At 42.8% G+C, this 20,112-nt stretch overlaps 14 non-coding genes across 14 annotated transcripts; 5 read left to right on the forward strand and 9 right to left on the reverse strand.

Annotated features, from left to right (window-relative positions):
- Positions 1-794: 794 nt before the first annotated feature.
- trnap-ugg (transfer RNA proline (anticodon UGG)) lies at positions 795-866 on the reverse strand. Its single transcript has one exon. It is a non-coding gene; the product is annotated as a tRNA-Pro (tRNA).
- Positions 867-3,882: 3,016 nt separating this feature from the next.
- On the reverse strand, positions 3,883-3,954 carry trnap-ugg (transfer RNA proline (anticodon UGG)). Its single transcript has one exon. It is a non-coding gene; the product is annotated as a tRNA-Pro (tRNA).
- Positions 3,955-4,114: 160 nt separating this feature from the next.
- On the forward strand, positions 4,115-4,187 carry trnar-ccg (transfer RNA arginine (anticodon CCG)). Its single transcript has one exon. It is a non-coding gene; the product is annotated as a tRNA-Arg (tRNA).
- Positions 4,188-10,732: 6,545 nt separating this feature from the next.
- Positions 10,733-10,804, reverse strand: trnap-ugg (transfer RNA proline (anticodon UGG)). Its single transcript has one exon. It is a non-coding gene; the product is annotated as a tRNA-Pro (tRNA).
- A 1,163-nt stretch (positions 10,805-11,967) lies between these two features.
- trnap-ugg (transfer RNA proline (anticodon UGG)) lies at positions 11,968-12,039 on the reverse strand. The gene has a single exon. It is a non-coding gene; the product is annotated as a tRNA-Pro (tRNA).
- Positions 12,040-12,199: 160 nt separating this feature from the next.
- trnar-ccg (transfer RNA arginine (anticodon CCG)) lies at positions 12,200-12,272 on the forward strand. Its single transcript has one exon. It is a non-coding gene; the product is annotated as a tRNA-Arg (tRNA).
- A 1,794-nt stretch (positions 12,273-14,066) lies between these two features.
- trnap-ugg (transfer RNA proline (anticodon UGG)) lies at positions 14,067-14,138 on the reverse strand. The gene has a single exon. It is a non-coding gene; the product is annotated as a tRNA-Pro (tRNA).
- Positions 14,139-14,298: 160 nt separating this feature from the next.
- trnar-ccg (transfer RNA arginine (anticodon CCG)) lies at positions 14,299-14,371 on the forward strand. The gene has a single exon. It is a non-coding gene; the product is annotated as a tRNA-Arg (tRNA).
- Positions 14,372-15,824: 1,453 nt separating this feature from the next.
- Positions 15,825-15,896, reverse strand: trnap-cgg (transfer RNA proline (anticodon CGG)). Its single transcript has one exon. It is a non-coding gene; the product is annotated as a tRNA-Pro (tRNA).
- A 318-nt stretch (positions 15,897-16,214) lies between these two features.
- Positions 16,215-16,286, reverse strand: trnap-ugg (transfer RNA proline (anticodon UGG)). Its single transcript has one exon. It is a non-coding gene; the product is annotated as a tRNA-Pro (tRNA).
- A 160-nt stretch (positions 16,287-16,446) lies between these two features.
- On the forward strand, positions 16,447-16,519 carry trnar-ccg (transfer RNA arginine (anticodon CCG)). The gene has a single exon. It is a non-coding gene; the product is annotated as a tRNA-Arg (tRNA).
- A 1,462-nt stretch (positions 16,520-17,981) lies between these two features.
- Positions 17,982-18,053, reverse strand: trnap-cgg (transfer RNA proline (anticodon CGG)). The gene has a single exon. It is a non-coding gene; the product is annotated as a tRNA-Pro (tRNA).
- Positions 18,054-18,371: 318 nt separating this feature from the next.
- On the reverse strand, positions 18,372-18,443 carry trnap-ugg (transfer RNA proline (anticodon UGG)). Its single transcript has one exon. It is a non-coding gene; the product is annotated as a tRNA-Pro (tRNA).
- Positions 18,444-18,603: 160 nt separating this feature from the next.
- trnar-ccg (transfer RNA arginine (anticodon CCG)) lies at positions 18,604-18,676 on the forward strand. Its single transcript has one exon. It is a non-coding gene; the product is annotated as a tRNA-Arg (tRNA).
- The last annotated feature ends 1,436 nt before the right edge of the window (positions 18,677-20,112 follow it).

Genomic DNA, 20,112 nt, shown 5'->3' on the forward strand with positions numbered 1-20,112 from the left:
GTTGCAGTAAATGGCCAGACTATGAAGTTGTTGATAAAGAAAAGTAAATGCTTTGGCGGGGGCTGAGAGGTGGGGAGGACAACATGGCTAACTCCTCCATAATCAGATTGCCCTTCGGGTGATTTTTGGGCAACTCACTGAGTCTCAGCTCCAGATAGAACTTCAGCAAGTCTGGTTTCTGACTGACTCATTCAAGCGGGTTTGAGCTTCTGAATGAGCTTTCTTCTCTGTCAGAATGAGCTTTCTTCTCTGTCAACTTCTAAGGGAAAACAATGCCTTTCATACACCTAGAAGAGCACAATTTGTTTTATCACCCAGCTTAAAAAAAGAAAAAAAAATCCTGTGGTATCACATGCAATTGCATACAGAATCAGAGAACCCTTGAACTCATACTAAAGGTGAGAGGGCTCGTCCGGGATTTGAAGCCGGGATCTCTAGCACCCGAAGCAAGAATCATACCCCTAGACCAACGAGCCTGACTGACAATAGATTCGGCTACTTGCGTACACTTGTAGAGTCACTGAATGCTGGCCTCTTACAGAATGGGAAGGCACTAGTTTTAATAGAAAGCGTTTGTCGTTACGGAGCCACACTCCCTGGCAGGCAGCGATTCTGAGTTCGTTCTGTGCAAGGAAATAAGCGCTTGTCATCTGGCTAAATCTTGGCTATGTTGTAGTACAGATGAACAAAAGCAGTAGTAAGGGTTTCAAAAACATGACAGTTTTGAGTTTGGCTCAGTGCTGCAAAAGGAAGGATCCAACCTTGTTGCTCTCGCTGCTTGGTCTGAAATCCCCGGGCTCGTCCGGGATTTGAACCCGGGACCTCTCGCACCCAAAGCGAGAATCATACCCCTAGACCAACGAGCCTCTTTTACATTAAGTCTTTCGGGAGGGCGCCACAAATTCAGTGAAGCCCATCTCAAAGACGGAACACGACCTGGCGTCGAGATACGAAAGTGTAGTTGTTTGAGCGTTAGAAACCCCTTGAAGCCAAATTACTGATCAAAGGAAAAAGAGCTCCAGACAAGGCCCATTGGCCTAATGGATAAGGCATCAGCCTCCGGAGCTGGAGATTGTGAGTTCAAGTCCCACCTGGGTCGTCTTTAATGGGTTATATTTAAGTTGGATGTTCGACAAATTCAAGGATGGTTTGTTCAAAGCAATAATGACCGCAAGATCTGAGTTAGCATAGAACGGACAAACTTCGGATAGCTGTGGTGGGGTTTTGTGTGCGTCAGACTGTCAGTGAATCATTCTTGCCTGCCCGTGCATTTGCCCTTTCAGGCTGAAATTACACAAAGCACTGTGCGCAAGAGGCCCAGTGGCCTAAGGGGAAAAGGCCACTTCTTGCTTTTGCACTGGACCTACGACGAAGGCTTTGCGTACGAAAGCAGAGAGGCAGACTACACACAAAACAGGTGGGAAAGAGTCATGAACTTTAAATTAATCTAGTCATCGAAAAACATCATTGATACGTTTGTTTTGACCATATAACCAAAATGGCTGTGTAATTGGAGAAAAACACATGGAACAGAAATGGCGGGCTCTAAATGCAAACAGCCGCATATAGGCTATGCCGTAGGCTTGACTTTGAACTAAAAGGCATCAGCCTCCCACCTAGGGAGGCTGTTACTAGGGCGTGCTTGTTGCGCTTGCTCTAAGCCGATGCTGCAAAAAGTCAATGAAAAGTTGTTCAAAGAAACTCCACAGAACAACATGTATACCCGTGCTTAGCGTTTCTGCAAAAGAGCCACGGTAATTCAGTTAAGAGCGATTTAAAATGCTTTGAATCCCACTACAGCATCTACAGACCTGCGAAAAAAGTTCAATTTTGCCAAAGCATCAGCCTCTGATGCTGCAGAACGTGACGTCAAGTACTATGTGGGTTGCAGTAAATGGCCAGACTATGAAGTTGTTGATAAAGAAAAGTAAATGCTTTGGCGGGGGCTGAGAGGTGGGGAGGACAACATGGCTAACTCCTCCATAATCAGATTGCCCTTCGGGTGATTTTTGGGCAACTCACTGAGTCTCAGCTCCAGAGAGAACTTCAGCAAGTCTAGTTTCTGACTGACTCATTCAAGCGGGCTTGAGCTTCTGAATGAGCTTTCTTCTCCGTCAGAATAAGCTTTCTTATCCGTCAACTTCTAAGGGAAAACAATGCCTTTCATACACCAAGAAGAGCACAATTTGTTTTATCACCCAGCTTAAAAAAAGCAAAAAAAAATCCTGTGGTATCACATGCAATTGCATACAGAGTCAGAGAACCCTTGAACTCATACTAAAGGTGAAAGGGCTCGTCCGGGATCTGAAGCCGGGATCTCTAGCACCCGAAGCGAGAATCATACCCCTAGACCAACGAGCCTGACTGACAATAGATTCGGCTACTTGCGTACACTTGTAGAGTCACTGAATGCTGGCCTCTTACAGAATGGGAAGGCACTAGTTTTAATAGAAAGCGTTTGTCGTTAGGGAGCCACACTCCCTGGCAGGCAGCGATTCTGAGTTCGTTCTGTGCAAGGAAATAAGCGCTTGTCCGGGAAAAGGCCACTTCTTGCTTTTGCACTGGACCTACGACGAAGGCTTTGCGTACGAAAGCAGAGAGGCAGACTACACACAAAACAGGTGGGAAAGAGTCATGAACTTTAAATTAATCTAGTCATCGAAAAACATCATTGATACGTTTGTTTTGTCCATATAACCAAAATGGCTGTGTAATTGGAGAAAAACACATGGAACAGAAATGGCGGGCTCTAAATGTAAACAGCCGCATATAGGCTATGCCGTAGGCTTGACTTTGAACTAAAAGGCATCAGCCTCCTACCTAGAGAGGCTGTTACTAGGGCGTGCTTGTTGCGCTTGCTCTAAGCCGATGCTGCAAAAAGTCAATGAAAAGTTGTTCAAAGAAACTCCACAGAACAACAAGTATACCCGTGCTTAGCGTTTCTGCAAAAGAGCCACGGTAATTCAGTTAAGAGCGATTTAAAATGCTTTGAATCCCACTACAGCATCTACAGACCTGCGAAAAAAGTTCAATTTTGCCAAAGCATCAGCCTCTGATGCTGCAGAACGTGACGTCAAGTACTATGTGGGTTGCAGTAAATGGCCAGACTATGAAGTTGTTGATAAAGAAAAGTAAATGCTTTGGCGGGGGCTGAGAGGTGGGGAGGACAACATGGCTAACTCCTCCATAATCAGATTGCCCTTCGGGTGATTTTTGGGCAACTCACTGAGTCTCAGCTCCAGAGAGAACTTCAGCAAGTCTAGTTTCTGACTGACTCATTCAAGCGGGCTTGAGCTTCTGAATGAGCTTTCTTCTCCGTCAGAATAAGCTTTCTTATCTGTCAACTTCTAAGGGAAAACAATGCCTTTCATACACCAAGAAGAGCACAATTTGTTTTATCACCCAGCTTAAAAAAAGAAAAAAAAATCCTGTGGTATCACATGCAATTGCATACAGAGTCAGAGAACCCTTGAACTCATACTAAAGGTGAGAGGGCTCGTCCGGGATTTGAAGCCGGGATCTCTAGCACCCGAAGCGAGAATCATACCCCTAGACCAACGAGCCTGACTGACAATAGATTAGGCTACTTGCGTACACTTGTAGAGTCACTGAATGCTGGCCTCTTACAGAATGGGAAGGCACTAGTTTTAATAGAAAGCGTTTGTCGTTAGGGAGCCACACTCCCTGGCAGGCAGCGATTCTGAGTTCGTTCTGTGCAAGGAAATAAGCGCTTGTCATCTGGCTGAATCTTGGCTATGTTGTAGTACAGATGAACACAAGCAGTAGTAAGGGTTTCAAAAACATGACAGTTTTGAGTTTGGCTCAGTGCTGCAAAAGGAAGGATCCAACCTTGTTGCTCTCGCTGCTTGGTCTGAAATCCCCGGGCTCGTCCGGGATTTGAACCCGGGACCTCTCGCACCCAAAGCGAGATTCATACCCCTAGACCAACGAGCCTCTTTTACATTAAGTCTTTCGGGAGGGCGCCACAAATTCAGTGAAGCCCATCTCAAAGACGGAACACGACCTGGCGTCGAGATACGAAAGTGTAGTTGTTTGAGCGTTAGAAACCCCTTGAAGCCAAATTACTGATTAAAGGAAAAAGTACTCCAGACAAGGCCCAGTGGCCTAATGGATAAGGCATCAGCCTCCGGAGCTGGAGATTGTGAGTTCAAGTCCCACCTGGGTCGTCTTTAATGGGCTATATTTAAGTTGGATGTTCGACAAATTCAAGGATGGTTTGTTCAAAGCAATAATGACCGCAAGATCTGAGTTAGCATAGAACGGACAAACTTCGCATAGCTGTGGTGGGTTTTTGTGTGCGTCAGACTGTCAGTGAATCATTCTTGCCTGCCCGTGCATGTGCCCTTTCAGGCTGAAATTACACAAAGCACTGTGCGCAAGAGGCCCAGTGGCCTAAGGGGAAAAGGCCACTTCTTGCTTTTGCACTGGACCTACGACGAAGGCTTTGCGTACGAAAGCAGAGAGGCAGACTGCACACAAAACAGGTGGGAAAGAGTCATGAACTTTAAATTAATCTAGTCATCGAAAAACATCATTGATACGTTTGTTTTGTCCATATAACCAAAATGGCTGTGTAATTGGAGAAAAACACATGGAACAGAAATGGCGGGCTCTAAATGTAAACAGCCGCATATAGGCTATGCCGTAGGCTTGACTTTGAACTAAAAGGCATCAGCCTCCCACCTAGGGAGGCTGTTACCAGGGCGTGCTTGTTGCGCTTGCTCTAAGCCGATGCTGCAAAAAGTCAATGAAAAGTTGTTCAAAGAAACTCCACAGAACAACAAGTATACCCGTGCTTAGCGTTTCTGCAAAAGAGCCACGGTAATTCAGTTAACAGCGATTTAAAATGCTTTGAATCCCACTACAGCATCTACAGACCTGCAAAAAAAGTTCAATTTTGCCAAAGCATCAGCCTCTGATGCTGCAGAACGTGACGTCAAGTACTACACTGCAAAAACTCAAAATCTTGCCAAGTATATTTTTCTAATTTCTAGTCAAAATATCTCATCACACTTAATATAAGACAAAATCACCTAAAGACCAAGATTTAAGTGAGCTAGAGGAGCGTGTTTTTAGACAGTGCATCTTGAATATCTTGTTAAGTGAAACTGTCTTAAAAATATCTTGTTTTGAGTCATATCTCAGATGAAACAAGCTTTTTTGACATGTCATAAGCTGCTGTGTTATTTGTAAAAGATGAATCGTCTTGTTTCAAGGAACAGACTTGACTTGAATTGAGACAACAAATCTGCTTTATTGAAAACTGCAGGTCAACATGCCCAACTCACAACAACTCACAATGACATATATTGACAGCAAAAAAAATGTAATTTATTTACGTATAAACAACTTTACCGACGTACAAATTTGTATGTATTCCTATTTAACTTATGCATATTAAAATCGTGGGTTTGACTCTATTGCATTAAATTGTCTTATCAATTAAATTTTCAGTCGCATTTATTAATGGTTTAATGTTACTCCCCATATGGAAAAGATTTGCTAAAAACTCCTGTGATTCTTATATGTTCCAACAGAATATTGTAAGGGACATATACGCTGCAAAAACCACATAATGTTTTAAACATTTAAACTACACACACAAGCACACATTTTAATTACAAAAATATTTTATTAGAATGTGTTCTACAATATACAGTTGGATATTTCACATATCAATATTTTTCATTTTAAATCCTGCATCACCAGATTTAATTTTCATTTGTGACAATTTCTATAAACTTTATCACAGTACTACTATGGTATACAACAGTTCTATTCTTAACCTACAAACATAAAACTTTCCTAAATGTTGAAGTGATTCTTATGCGTATCACTCTAAAAAATAATTCAGTGGCTTAGTAAATATCACAGTAATAATTAACTTTATTAACTAAAATCTCTGAATATCATTTACTTGATAGTTTGAGTTGAACATAGCCTACCGAAATAATTGACTAAAACTCCAACAATAAATTTTGTCTGAAATTTACAGTTATATTTAAGTTTGAAGTTTTTCACTAAAATAATTTAGTATTTGACTAACCAATTATTTATTTAAAATACACTGAGCTAATATATTTGTGAAATTTCCATCACAATATTTGAGAATGGATAATTAAACTAATCTGTTTCAAGAACCACAAATATTACTTAAATAAAATCAATATTATTAATATTTAACAAGCATAAGAAATTGATTAAGTTTACTCATATTTTACTGTCTATGATTACAACCATAGATATCTATGATTACAACAACGCACCCCTCCCCCACCCTCTGACGTCACGACAACTCGACGGTTGAGTCGAGTGAGCGGCGCGCGCGCTGTTTGAACTCTCTCCAGTGCAGAACAGTTCTCCTCTCCTCAGCCTCGCATAATTGGTGCATTTCCTCTGTGGAATTCAGGTGTGTATGTTTTATTTTATCTGTATAATCATTAATGTGCTTTAAATAATTTTATTTAATGCGAAGGAACATACAGAGACTCAATGTTAATACAGAGACGCAATGTTACTCACCTCAAACGAGTGTCGACTCGCGCCTGCCTTTTCGCGTGATTGTAAGGCCTTGCATATAAAACACACGACTATATTCTTAAAGATAATGAATATAACTAATTTGGATGATAAAATGTCCTCAGAACTGTGCACTGTTTGTTTATTGGCAGGTTGAGGAGTCAGTCGCGTCGCAGCATCTTTCGGCTGTGAGTGACGCAGGACGGCGGTGTAAAGTTAGAGGTTCCCCCGCAGAGGCGAGTCCATCTCCGGCACGCGAACCAGCGCTGATCCGTTGGATACTGGATAACAGACCGGTTGATTACACTTGAATTACTTTAATGTTTAGGCCTAAATGTTTAATTTTTACTTCGAAATGTTTCTTACATGAGTTTAGATGTAGGCAATATTGCATACGTGTTAAAAATAGTATAAAATATATGCTGTTTTGCTGTAATGTTAGGCTACTAATCGACAATAAAGGCCAATGTCATGTAGTTATACCGGTGGTTGTATGGAATATTTTTACAAAGGTTTAGAGGAAATAAAAAAGTTAATATTACTGCCATATAAACACAGTTTATATTACTCATAAATATTTGTTTTTAAATGTTTCCCCGTAATTATTTCTACTCATGTTTATTTGTGAATGTACCAAATGCAGTTACTCAGATCTATTTAATTTGTTTTACTAACATTTACTCAGTTAATACAGTGTAAGTAATTGCTTTCACTGCTTAAAAATCTAATCAATATTCTAAGTTTAAAAATGTTTCACCAAAAAAATGAGTAAATCATATTAAATGTTTTTAGAGTGCATCACCACCAGAGTTCATGTCATATATACAAAAACATATTCCAGCCAATTTTAATCACTGTTCTAGAAACATATTTGACTCAGCTTTGTTCATTTGCAATAATATGTTATTATTTTGTTCACAAACAACAGGCCCAGACAGTTCACAATTAATACACGATCTTACAATATCATTGCTTTTCAACTGCTCTTTCAAATCCTGTAGAAAAATTAACAGTCTTCATAAAGATCAGTGATATTCTGACAGTAATCCTCTAACCGGCATCTGCACTGTACAATTTAAAGGGATACTCCACTTTAAAATGAAAATTTTCATCATATACTCACCCTCATGTTGTTTTAATCCTTAATGAATTTCTTTCTTCTGCTGAACAGAAAGGAAGATATTTAGAAGAATATCAGTAACCAGACAGTTTCTGGTCTCATTCACTTTCATAGTATATTTTTTTCCTACTATGAAAGTCAATGAGACCAGAAACTGTCTGGTTACTGATATTCTTCTAAATATCTTCCTTTCTGTTCAGCAGAAGAAAGAAATTCATTAAGGATTAAAACAACATGAGGGTGAGTATATGATGAAAGAATTTTCTTTTTAAAGTGGAGTATCCCTTTAAGAATCTGCCTACTGCATATAAGTGAATCAGATGTTGATCATCGAAACATGAAATCTGTACGAAACACATAAACAAATGACACAAAATGTGTATGAATTCTATATGACTTTAATTTGACTAGCATATAATTCAATATAAGAAATTTAAATGATTTATATATGAATTTTATATGAGTTTTATATATTTCGAGTAATACCATACACATTTGCATACTTTTGTCATGTAAAACTCATATATATCGTGAAACACAAAAGGCGTTTTTCTCCTATAGACCCATAATACACTAAAACACAACATAAATTCACAAAAGACATTAATTTTATTAGCTTGGTGTAATCCAAATCTTTAGAATCCATGTGTTGTTTGCAAGAAACAGATCCAAATTCAGCCCTTCATCCAGTGATCTTCATAATTTCTCTCAGCAGAGACCGTAAACGCCAAATCCCCGCTCGTGGTGAATTCAAATTCAAAAATTGCGCCCGAAGCGTTACGACACGTTTTACGGCACTGATATTAGACGCTCATTGGCTCTCGCATGTTTCGTCACAGATAGCGACATGCCGTGTTTAATTGGTGTACTACATTTGAAAAGGAGAATCGCGCACGCCTTCAGAGAGCGAACAGCGAACCGAAACCGGATTAGTGTTTTCATGGATTAATAAATTAAATTCTGCTCTGTAACGTTACCTCATACAAATATATTATATAGCCTACTGCCAGAGAGGACTGCGACACATCGTCCTGTGAACGACTTTTGGTACTGGTTTTGACATTTTCTCACTAAATAAATTATTGCGATTAAACGTGTAACGTTATGTCTGTTGTTTTTCTTAATAATTGTAACATTAGTTACATAGTTTTAAGAAATGGTTAGGTGTAGGGGTAGGATTAGTGGCTCAAACTATATTTAGATGCTTTATTGTTAATAAAACTGCCATTTCCCTACACATTATGTTCATTATGTTTTATCCTTTTAATATTGTCTATAAAATGGGTATGTTTAGGTGTGGGAGTAGGGTAAAGGGATCTTACATTTATAATCTATAAAATGTTCTACTATGTTTTCATAATGCAGTTCCATAAATACTGTGAGCCAAAATGTTGAGAAAAATTAAGCTGTTTCCCTTTTATGCAGTCCTCTGGGACTTTTTGCTGTTTAAAAAACAAAACAAAAAAAAAATAGTTAAATGCATGTCTATTTTTCACTTTTTCGGTCTAGTAAACAGTAGTTAATGTCTTGAATCTAGTAGGTAAAATGTCTTGAATCTAGAACAGTATTACTTTTGTTGAGCTTACAATAAGGTAAATACACTTGAGATGATGACAGGATGGTAAATTATGGCTTATTATGGCAAAAAAGCACTGCCTAATATGAGTCAGGAATACTAACTTCAAGGCATTTTGTCTCAAAATGCCCATTTCCAATCTTATTTCAAGTTGGTGACTTAAATCTAGAACAGTGTAACAATTATAGAACTAAAAATTAGTTAAATACACTTGAAACAAACAGGATGACAAAAGAAAATGCTACTTTTGAGGGGAAAATACTATTTTTGAGCATGACAAGCTTATTATGAGACATAAAACATCACAATACTAGTAAAATATAGCTAAAAATGAGTTTTCCCAGCTAATTTCAAGATCACTCATATCTTTTAAGGCTTAAATATAATGTCTTATTTCAAGAAATCTTACCAAGAGAATTTTCACTTGTTCCATTGGCAGATTTTTTTGCTTATTACAAGCAAAAATATCTTGTATTAATTTTTTTTTGCTTATTTTTGGAGTGGCCTTTTTTCCAGTGTATGTGGGTTGCAGTAAATGGCCAGACTATGAAGTTGTTGATAAAGAAAAGTAAATGCTTTGGCGGGGGCTGAGAGGTGGGGAGGACAACATGGCTAACTCCTCCATAATCAGATTGCCCTTCGGGTGATTTTTGGGCAACTCACTGAGTCTCAGCTCCAGAGAGAACTTCAGCAAGTCTAGTTTCTGACTGACTCATTCAAGCGGGCTTGAGCTTCTGAATGAGCTTTCTTCTCCGTCAGAATGAGCTTTCTTCTCTGTCAACTTCTAAGGGAAAACAATGCCTTTCATACACCAAGAAGAGCACAATTTGTTTTATCACCCAGCTTAAAAAAAAAAAAAAAATCCTGTGGTATCACATGCAATTGCATACAGAGTCAGAGAACCCTTGAACTCATACTAAAGGTGAGAGGGCTCGTCCGGGAAAAGGCCACTTCTTGCTTTTGCACTGGACCTACGACGAAGGCTTTGCGTACGAAAGCAGAGAGGCAGACTACACACAAAACAGGTGGGAAAGAGTCATGAACTTTAAATTAATCTAGTCATCGCTAAACATCATTGATACGTTTGTTTTGTCCATATAACCAAAATGGCTGTGTAATTGGAGAAAAATACATGGAACAGAAATGGCGGGCTCTAAATGTAAACAGCTGCATATAGGCTATGCCGTAGGCTTGACTTTGAACTAAAAGGCATCAGCCTCCCACCTAGGGAGGCTGTTACTAGGGCGTGCTTGTTGCGCTTTTTCTAAGCCGATGCTGCAAAAAGTCAATGCAAAGTTGTTCAAAGAAGATGGGGCTACTTGCGTACACTTGTACAGTCACCGAACGCTGGCCTCAAACAGAATGAGCAGGCACTAGTTTTGATAAGAGCGTTTGTCGTTAGGGAGCCGTACTCTCTGGCAGGCAGCGATTCAGAGTACGTTCTGTGCAAGAAATAAACGCTTGTCATCTGACTGGCTGCTTGTTCTGAATCTGCTGGGCTCGTCCGGGATTTGAACCCAGGACCTCTCGCACCCAAAGCGAGAATCATACCCCTAGACCAACGAGCCTGACTGACAATAGATTCGACTACTTGCGTACACTTGTAGAGTCACTGAATGCTGGCCTCTTACAGAATGGGAAGGCACTAGTTCCCACTGGCGGGCTCTAAATGTAAACAGCCGCATATAGGCTATGCCGTAGGCTTGACTTTGAACTAAAAGGCACCAGCCTCCCACCTAGGGAGGCTGTTACTAGGACGTGCTTGTTGCGCTTGCTCTAAGCCGATGCTGCAAAAAGTAAATGAAAAGTTGTTCAAAGAAACTCCACAGAACAACAAGTATACCCGTTCTTAGCGTTTCTGCAAAAGAGCCACGGTAATTCAGTTAAGAGCGATTTAAAATGCTTTGAATCCCACTACAGCATCTACAGACCGGCGAAAAAAGTTCAATTTTGCCAAAGCATCAGCCTCTGATGCTGCAGAACGTGACGTCAAGTACTATGTGGGTTGCAGTAAATGGCCAGACTATGAAGTGGGTGATAAAGAAAAGTAAATGCTTTGGCGGGGCTGAGAGGTGGGGAGGACAACATGGCTAACTCCTCCATAATCAGATTGCCCTTCGGGTGATTTTTGGGCAACTCACTGAGTCTCAGCTCCAGAGAGAACTTCAGCAAGTCTAGTATTGACTACCTCATTCAAGCGGGCTTGAGCTTCTGAATGAGCTTTCTTCTCCGTCAGAATGAGCTTTCTTCTCTGTCAACTTCTAAGGGAAAACAATGCCTTTCATACACCAAGAAGAGCACAATTTGTTTTATCACCCAGCTTAAAAAAAGAAAAAAAAATCCTGTGGTATCACATGCAATTGCATACAGAGTCAGAGAACCCTTGAACTCATACTGAAGGTGAGAGGGCTCGTCCGGGATTTGAAGCCGGGATCTCTGCGTACACTTGTAGAGTCACTGAATGCTGGCCTCTTACAGAATGGGAAGGCACTAGTTTTAATAGAAAGCGTTTGTCGTTAGGGAGCCACACTCCCTGGCAGGCAGCGATTCTGAGTTCGTTCTTTGCAAGGAAATAAGCGCTTGTCATCTGGCTGAATCTTGGCTATGTTGTAGTACAGATGAACACAAGCAGTAGTAAGGGTTTCAAAAACATGACAGTTTTGAGTTTGGCTCAGTGCTGCAAAAGGAAGGATCCAACCTTGTTACTCTAGCTGCTTGGTCTGAAATCCCCGGGCTCATCCGGGATTTGAACCCGGGACCTCTCGCACCCAAAGCGAGAATCATACCCCTAGACCAACGAGCCTCTTTTACATTAAGTCTTTCGGGAGGGCGCCACAAATTCAGTGAAGCCCATCTCAAAGACGGAACAAGACCTGGCGTCGAGATACGAAAGTGTAGCTGTTTGAGCGTTAGAAACCCCTTGAAGCCAAATTACTGATCAAAGGAAAAAGAACTCCAGACAAGGCCCAGTGGCCTAATGGATAAGGCATCAGCCTCCGGAGCTGGAGATTGTGAGTTCAAGTCCCACCTGGGTCGTCTTTAATGGGCTATATTTAAGTTGGATGTTCGACAAATTCAAGGATGGTTTGTTCAAAGCAATAATGACTGCAAGATCTGAGTTAGCATAGAACGGACAAACTTCGGATAGCTGTGGTGGGGTTTTGTGTGCGTCAGACTGTCAGTGAATCATTCTTGCCTGCCCGTGCATGTGCCCTTTCAGGCTGAAATTACACAAAGCACTGTGCGGAAAAGGCCACTTCTTGCTTTTGCACTGGACCTACGACGAAGGCTTTGCGTACGAAAGAAGAGAGGCAGACTACACACAAAACAGGTGGGAAAGAGTCATGAACTTTAAATTAATCTAGTCATCGAAAAACATCATTGATACGTTTGTTTTGTCCATATAACCAAAATGGCTGTGTAATTGGAGCAAAACACATGGAACAGAAATGGCGGGCTCTAAATGTAAACAGCCGCATATAGGCTATGCCGTAGGCTTGACTTTGAACTAAAAGGCATCAGCCTCCCACCTAGGGAGGCTGTTACTAGGGCGTGCTTGTTGCGCTTGCTCTAAGCCGATGCTGCAAAAAGTCAATGAAAAGTTGTTCAAAGAAACTCCACAGAACAACAAGTATACCCGTGCTTAGCGTTTCTGCAAAAGAGCCACGGTAATTCAGTTAAGAGCGATTTAAAATGCTTTGAATCCCACTACAGCATCTACAGACCTGCGAAAAAAGTTCATTTCTGCCAAAGCATCAGCCTCTGATGCTGCAGAACGTGACGTCAAGTACTATGTGGGTTGCAGTAAATGGCCAGACTTTGAAGTTGATGATAAAGAAAAGTAAATGCTTTGGCGGGGGCTGAGAGGTGGGGAGGACAACATGGCTAACTCCTCCATAATCAGATTGCCCTTCGGGTGATTTTTGGGCAACTCACTGAGTCTCAGCTCCAGAGAGAACTTCAGCAAGTCTAGTTTCTGACTGACTCATTCAAGCGGGCTTGAGCTTCTGAATGAGCTTTCTTCTCCGTCAGAATGAGCTTTCTTCTCTGTCAACTTCTAAGGGAAAACAATGCCTTTCATACACCAAGAAGAGCACAATTTGTTTTATCACCCAGCTTAAAAAAAGAAAAAAAAATCCTGTGGTATCACATGCAATTGCATACAGAGTCAGAGAACCCTTGAACTCATACTAAAGGTGAGAGGGCTCGCCCGGGATTTGAAGCCGGGATCTCTAGCACCCGAAGCGAGAATCATACCACTAGACCAACGAGCCTGCCTGACGCTGGATGGGGCTACTTGCGTACACTTGTACAGTCACCGAACGCTGGCCTCAAACAGAATGAGCAGGGACTAGTTTTAATAAGAGCGTTTGTCATTAGGGAGCCGTACTCTCTGGCAGGCAGCGATTCAGAGTACATTCTGTGCAGGAAATAAACGCTTGTCATCTGACTGGCTGCTTGTTCTGAAACTGCTGGGCTCGTCCGGGATTTGAACCCCTAGACCAACGTGCCTGACTGACAATAGATTCGGCTACTTGCGTACACTTGTAGAGTCACTGAATGCTGGCCTCTTACAGAATGGGAAGGCACTAGTTTTAATAGAAAGCGTTTGTCGTTAGGGAGCCACACTCCCTGGCAGGCAGCGATTCTGAGTTCGTTCTGTGCAAGGAAATAAGCGCTTGTCATCTGGCTGAATCTTGGCTATGTTGTAGTACAGATGAACACAAGCAGTAGTAAGGGTTTCAAAAACATGACAGTTTTGAGTTTGGCTCAGTGCTGCAAAAGGAAGGATCCAACCTTGTTGCTCTAGCTGCTTGGTCTGAAATCCCCGGGCTCGTCCGGGATTTGAACCCGGGACCTCTCGCACCCAAAGCGAGAATCATACCCCTAGACCAACGAGCCTCTTTTACATTAAGTCTTTCGGGAGGGCGCCACAAATTCAGTGAAGCCCATCTCAAAGACGGAACACGACCTGGCGTCGAGATACGAAAGTGTAGCTGTTTGAGCGTTAGAAACCCCTTGAAGCCAAATTACTGATCAAAGGAAAAAGAACTCCAGACAAGGCCCAGTGGCCTAATGGATAAGGCATCAGCCTCCGGAGCTGGAGATTGTGAGTTCAAGTCCCACCTGGGTCGTCTTTAATGGGCTATATTTAAGTTGGATGTTCGACAAATTCAAGGATGGTTTGTTCAAAGCAATAATGACCGCAAGATCTGAGTTAGCATAGAACGGACAAACTTCGGATAGCTGTGGTGGGGTTTTGTGTGCGTCAGACTGTCAGTGAATCATTCTTGCCTGCCCGTGCATGTGCCCTTTCAGGCTGAAATTACACAAAGCACTGTGCGCAAGAGGCCCAGTGGCCTAAGGGGAAAAGGCCACTTCTTGCTTTTGCACTGGACCTACGACGAAGGCTTTGCGTACGAAAGCAGAGAGGCAGACTACACACAAAACAGGTGGGAAAGAGTCATGAACTTTAAATTAATCTAGTCATCGAAAAACATCATTGATACGTTTGTTTTGTCCATATAACCAAAATGGCTGTGTAATTGGAGAAAAACACATGGAACAGAAATGGCGGGCTCTAAATGTAAACAGCCGCATATAGGCTATGCCGTAGGCTTGACTTTGAACTAAAAGGCATCAGCCCTCCACCTAGGGAGGCTGTTACTAGGGCGTGCTTGTTGCGTTTGCTCTAAGCCGATGCTGCAAAAAGTCAATGAAAAGTTGTTCAAAGAAACTCCACAGAACAACAAGTATACCCGTGCTTAGCGTTTCTGCAAAAGAGCCACGGTAATTCAGTTAAGAGCTATTTAAAATGCTTTGAATCCCACTACAGCATCTACAGACCTGCGAAAAAAGTTCAATTTTGCCAAAGCATCAGCCTCTGATGCTGCAGAACGTGACGTCAAGTACTATGTGGGTTGCAGTAAATGGCCAGACTATGAAGTTGTTGATAAAGAAAAGTAAATGCTTTGGCGGGGGCTGAGAGGTGGGGAGGACAACATGGCTAACTCCTCCATAATCAGATTGCCCTTCGGGTGATTTTTGGGCAACTCACTGAGTCTCAGCTCCAGAGAGAACTTCAGCAAGTCTAGTTTCTGACTGACTCATTCAAGCGGGCTTGAGCTTCTGAATGAGCTTACTTCTCCGTCAGAATGAGCTTTCTTCTCTGTCAACTTCTAAGGGAAAACAATGCCTTTCATACACCAAGAAGAGCACAATTTGTTTTATCACCCAGCTTAAAAAAAGAAAAAAAAAATCCTGTGGTATCACATGCAATTGCATACAGAGTCAGAGAACCCTTGAACTCATACTAAAGGTGAGAGGGCTCGTCCGGGATTTGAAGCCGAGATCTCTAGCACCCGAAGCGAGAATCATACCACTAGACCGCCTGACGCTGGATGGGGCTACTTGCGTACACTTGTACAGTCACCGAACGCTGGCCTCAAACAGAATGAGCAGGGACTAGGTTTAATAAGAGCGTTTGTCGTTAGGGAGCCGTACTCTCTGGCAGGCAGCGATTCAGAGTACATTCTGTGCAGGAAATAAACGCTTGTCATCTGACTGGCTGCTTGTTCTGAAACTGCTGGGCTCGTCCGGGATTTGAACCCGGGACCTCTCGCACCCGAAGCGAGAATCATACCCCTAGACCAACGAGCCTGACTGACAATAGATTCGGCTACTTGCGTACAGTTGTAGAGTCACTGAATGCTGGCCTCTTACAGAATGGGAAGGCACTAGTTTTAATAGAAAGCGTTTGTCGTTAGGGAGCCACACTCCCTGGCAGGCAGCGATTCTGAGTTCGTTCTGTGCAAGGAAATAAGCGCTTGTCACCTGGCTGAATCTTGGCTATGTTGTAGTACAGATGAACACAAGCAGTAGTAAGGGTTTCAAAAACATGACAGTTTTGAGTTTGGCTCAGTGCTGCAAAAGGAAGGATCCAACCTTGTTGCTCTAGCTGCTTGGTCTTAAATCCCCGGGCTCGTCCGGGATTTGAACCCGGGACCTCTCGCACCCAAAGCGAGAATCATACCCCTAGACCAACGAGCCTCTTTTACATTAAGTCTTTCGGGAGGGCGCCACAAATTCAGTGAAGCCCATCTCAAAGACGGAACACGACCTGGCGTCGAGATACGAAAGTGTAGCTGTTTGAGCGTTAGAAACCCCTTGAAGCCAAATTACTGATCAAAGGAAAAAGAACTCCAGACAAGGCCCAGTGGCCTAATGGATAAGGCATCAGCCTCCGGAGCTGGAGATTGTGGGTTCAAGTCCCACCTGGGTCGTCTTTAATGGGCTATATTTAAGTTGGATGTTCGACAAATTCAAGGATGGTTTGTTCAAAGCAATAATGACCGCAAGATCTGAGTTAGCATAGAACGGACAAACTTCGGATAGCTGTGGTGGGGTTTTGTGTGCGTCAGACTGTCAGTGAATCATTCTTGCCTGCCCGTGCATGTGCCCTTTCAGGCTGAAATTACACAAAGCACTGTGCGCAAGAGGCCCAGTGGCCTAAGGGGAAAAGGCCACTTCTTGCTTTTGCACTGGACCTACGACGAAGGCTTTGCGTACGAAAGCAGAGAGGCAGACTACACACAAAACAGGTGGGAAAGAGTCATGAACTTTAAATTAATCTAGTCATCGAAAAACATCATTGATACGTTTGTTTTGTCCATATAACCAAAATGGCTGTGTAATTGGAGCAAAACACATGGAACAGAAATGGCGGGCTGTAAATGTAAACAGCCGCATATAGGCTATGCCGTAATCTTGATTTTGAACTAAAAGGCATCAGCCTCCCACCTAGGGAGGCTGTTACTAGGGCGTGCTTGTTGCGCTTGCTCTAAGCCAATGCTGCAAAAAGTCAATGAAAAGTTGTTCAAAGAAACTCCACAGAACAACATGTATACCCGTGCTTAGCGTTTCTGCAAAAGAGCCACGGTAATTCAGTTAAGAGCGATTTAAAATGCTTTGAATCCCACTACAGCATCTACAGACCTGCGAAAAAAGTTCAATTTTGCCAAAGCATCAGCCTCTGATGCTGCAGAACGTGACGTCAAGTACTATGTGGGTTGCAGTAAATGGCCAGACTATGAAGTTGTTGATAAAGAAAAGTAAATGCTTTGGCGGGGGCTGAGAGGTGGGGAGGACAACATGGCTAACTCCTCCATAATCAGATTGCCCTTCGGGTGATTTTTGGGCAACTCACTGAGTCTCAGCTCCAGAGAGAACTTCAGCAAGTCTAGTTTCTGACTGACTCATTCAAGCGGGCTTGAGCTTCTGAATGAGCTTTCTTCTCCGTCAGAATGAGCTTTCTTCTCTGTCAACTTCTAAGGGAAAACAATGCCTTTCATACACCAAGATGAGCACAATTTGTTTTATCACCCAGCTTAAAAAAAGAAAAAAAAAATCCTGTGGTATCACATGCAATTGCATACAGAGTCAGAGAACCCTTGAACTCATACTAAAGGTGAGAGGGCTCACCCGGGATTTGAAGCCGGGATCTCTAGCACCCGAAGCGAGAATCATACCACTAGACCAACGAGCCTGCCTGACGCTGGATGGGGCTACTTGCGTACACTTGTACAGTCACCGAACGCTGGCCTCAAACAGAATGAGCAGGGACTAGTTTTAATAAGAGCGTTTGTCGTTAGGGAGCCGTACTCTCTGGCAGGCAGCGATTCAGAGTACATTCTGTGCAGGAAATAAACGCTTGTCATCTGACTGGCTGCTTGTTCTGAAACTGCTGGGCTCGTCCGGGATTTGAACCCGGGACCTCTCGCACCCGAAGCGAGAATCATACCCCTAGACCAACGAGCCTGACTGACAATAGATTCGGCTACTTGCGTACAGTTGTAGAGTCACTGAATGCTGGCCTCTTACAGAATGGGAAGGCACTAGTTTTAATAGAAAGCGTTTGTCGTTAGGGAGCCACACTCCCTGGCAGGCAGCGATTCTGAGTTCGTTCTGTGCAAGGAAATAAGCGCTTGTCATCTGGCTGAATCTTGGCTATGTTGTAGTACAGATGAACACAAGCAGTAGTAAGGGTTTCAAAAACATGACAGTTTTGAGTTTGGCTCAGTGCTGCAAAAGGAAGGATCCAACCTTGTTGCTCTAGCTGCTTGGTCTTAAATCCCCGGGCTCGTCCGGGATTTGAACCCGGGACCTCTCGCACCCAAAGCGAGAATCATACCCCTAGACCAACGAGCCTCTTTTACATTAAGTCTTTCGGGAGGGCGCCACAAATTCAGTGAAGCCCATCTCAAAGACGGAACACGACCTGGCGTCGAGATACGAAAGTGTAGCTGTTTGAGCGTTAGAAACCCCTTGAAGCCAAATTACTGATCAAAGGAAAAAGAACTCCAGACAAGGCCCAGTGGCCTAATGGATAAGGCATCAGCCTCCGGAGCTGGAGATTGTGGGTTCAAGTCCCACCTGGGTCGTCTTTAATGGGCTATATTTAAGTTGGATGTTCGACAAATTCAAGGATGGTTTGTTCAAAGCAATAATGACCGCAAGATCTGAGTTAGCATAGAACGGACAAACTTCGGATAGCTGTGGTGGGGTTTTGTGTGCGTCAGACTGTCAGTGAATCATTCTTGCCTGCCCGTGCATGTGCCCTTTCAGGCTGAAATTACACAAAGCACTGTGCGCAAGAGGCCCAGTGGCCTAAGGGGAAAAGGCCACTTCTTGCTTTTGCACTGGACCTACGACGAAGGCTTTGCGTACGAAAGCAGAGAGGCAGACTACACACAAAACAGGTGGGAAAGAGTCATGAACTTTAAATTAATCTAGTCATCGAAAAACATCATTGATACGTTTGTTTTGTCCATATAACCAAAATGGCTGTGTAATTGGAGCAAAACACATGGAACAGAAATGGCGGGCTGTAAATGTAAACAGCCGCATATAGGCTATGCCGTAATCTTGATTTTGAACTAAAAGGCATCAGCCTCCCACCTAGGGAGGCTGTTACTAGGGCGTGCTTGTTGCGCTTGCTCTAAGCCAATGCTGCAAAAAGTCAATGAAAAGTTGTTCAAAGAAACTCCACAGAACAACATGTATACCCGTGCTTAGCGTTTCTGCAAAAGAGCCACGGTAATTCAGTTAAGAGCGATTTAAAATGCTTTGAATCCCACTACAGCATCTACAGACCTGCGAAAAAAGTTCAATTTTGCCAAAGCATCAGCCTCTGATGCTGCAGAACGTGACGTCAAGTACTATGTGGGTTGCAGTAAATGGCCAGACTATGAAGTTGTTGATAAAGAAAAGTAAATGCTTTGGCGGGGGCTGAGAGGTGGGGAGGACAACATGGCTAACTCCTCCATAATCAGATTGCCCTTCGGGTGATTTTTGGGCAACTCACTGAGTCTCAGCTCCAGAGAGAACTTCAGCAAGTCTAGTTTCTGACTGACTCATTCAAGCGGGCTTGAGCTTCTGAATGAGCTTTCTTCTCCGTCAGAATGAGCTTTCTTCTCTGTCAACTTCTAAGGGAAAACAATGCCTTTCATACACCAAGAAGAGCACAATTTGTTTTATCACCCAGCTTAAAAAAAGAAAAAAAAAATCCTGTGGTATCACATGCAATTGCATACAGAGTCAGAGAACCCTTGAACTCATACTAAAGGTGAGAGGGCTCACCCGGGATTTGAAGCCGGGATCTCTAGCACCCGAAGCGAGAATCATACCACTAGACCAACGAGCCTGCCTGACGCTGGATGGGGCTACTTGCGTACACTTGTACAGTCACCGAACGCTGGCCTCAAACAGAATGAGCAGGGACTAGTTTTAATAAGAGCGTTTGTCGTTAGGGAGCCGTACTCTCTGGCAGGCAGCGATTCAGAGTACATTCTGTGCAGGAAATAAACGCTTGTCATCT

The sequence above is a fragment of the Siphateles boraxobius genome, unplaced genomic scaffold (assembly GCF_051911475.1).
Source record: "Siphateles boraxobius isolate OS27281-9 unplaced genomic scaffold, OSU_SipBor_1 25, whole genome shotgun sequence".
Lineage (NCBI taxonomy): Eukaryota > Metazoa > Chordata > Actinopteri > Cypriniformes > Leuciscidae > Siphateles > Siphateles boraxobius.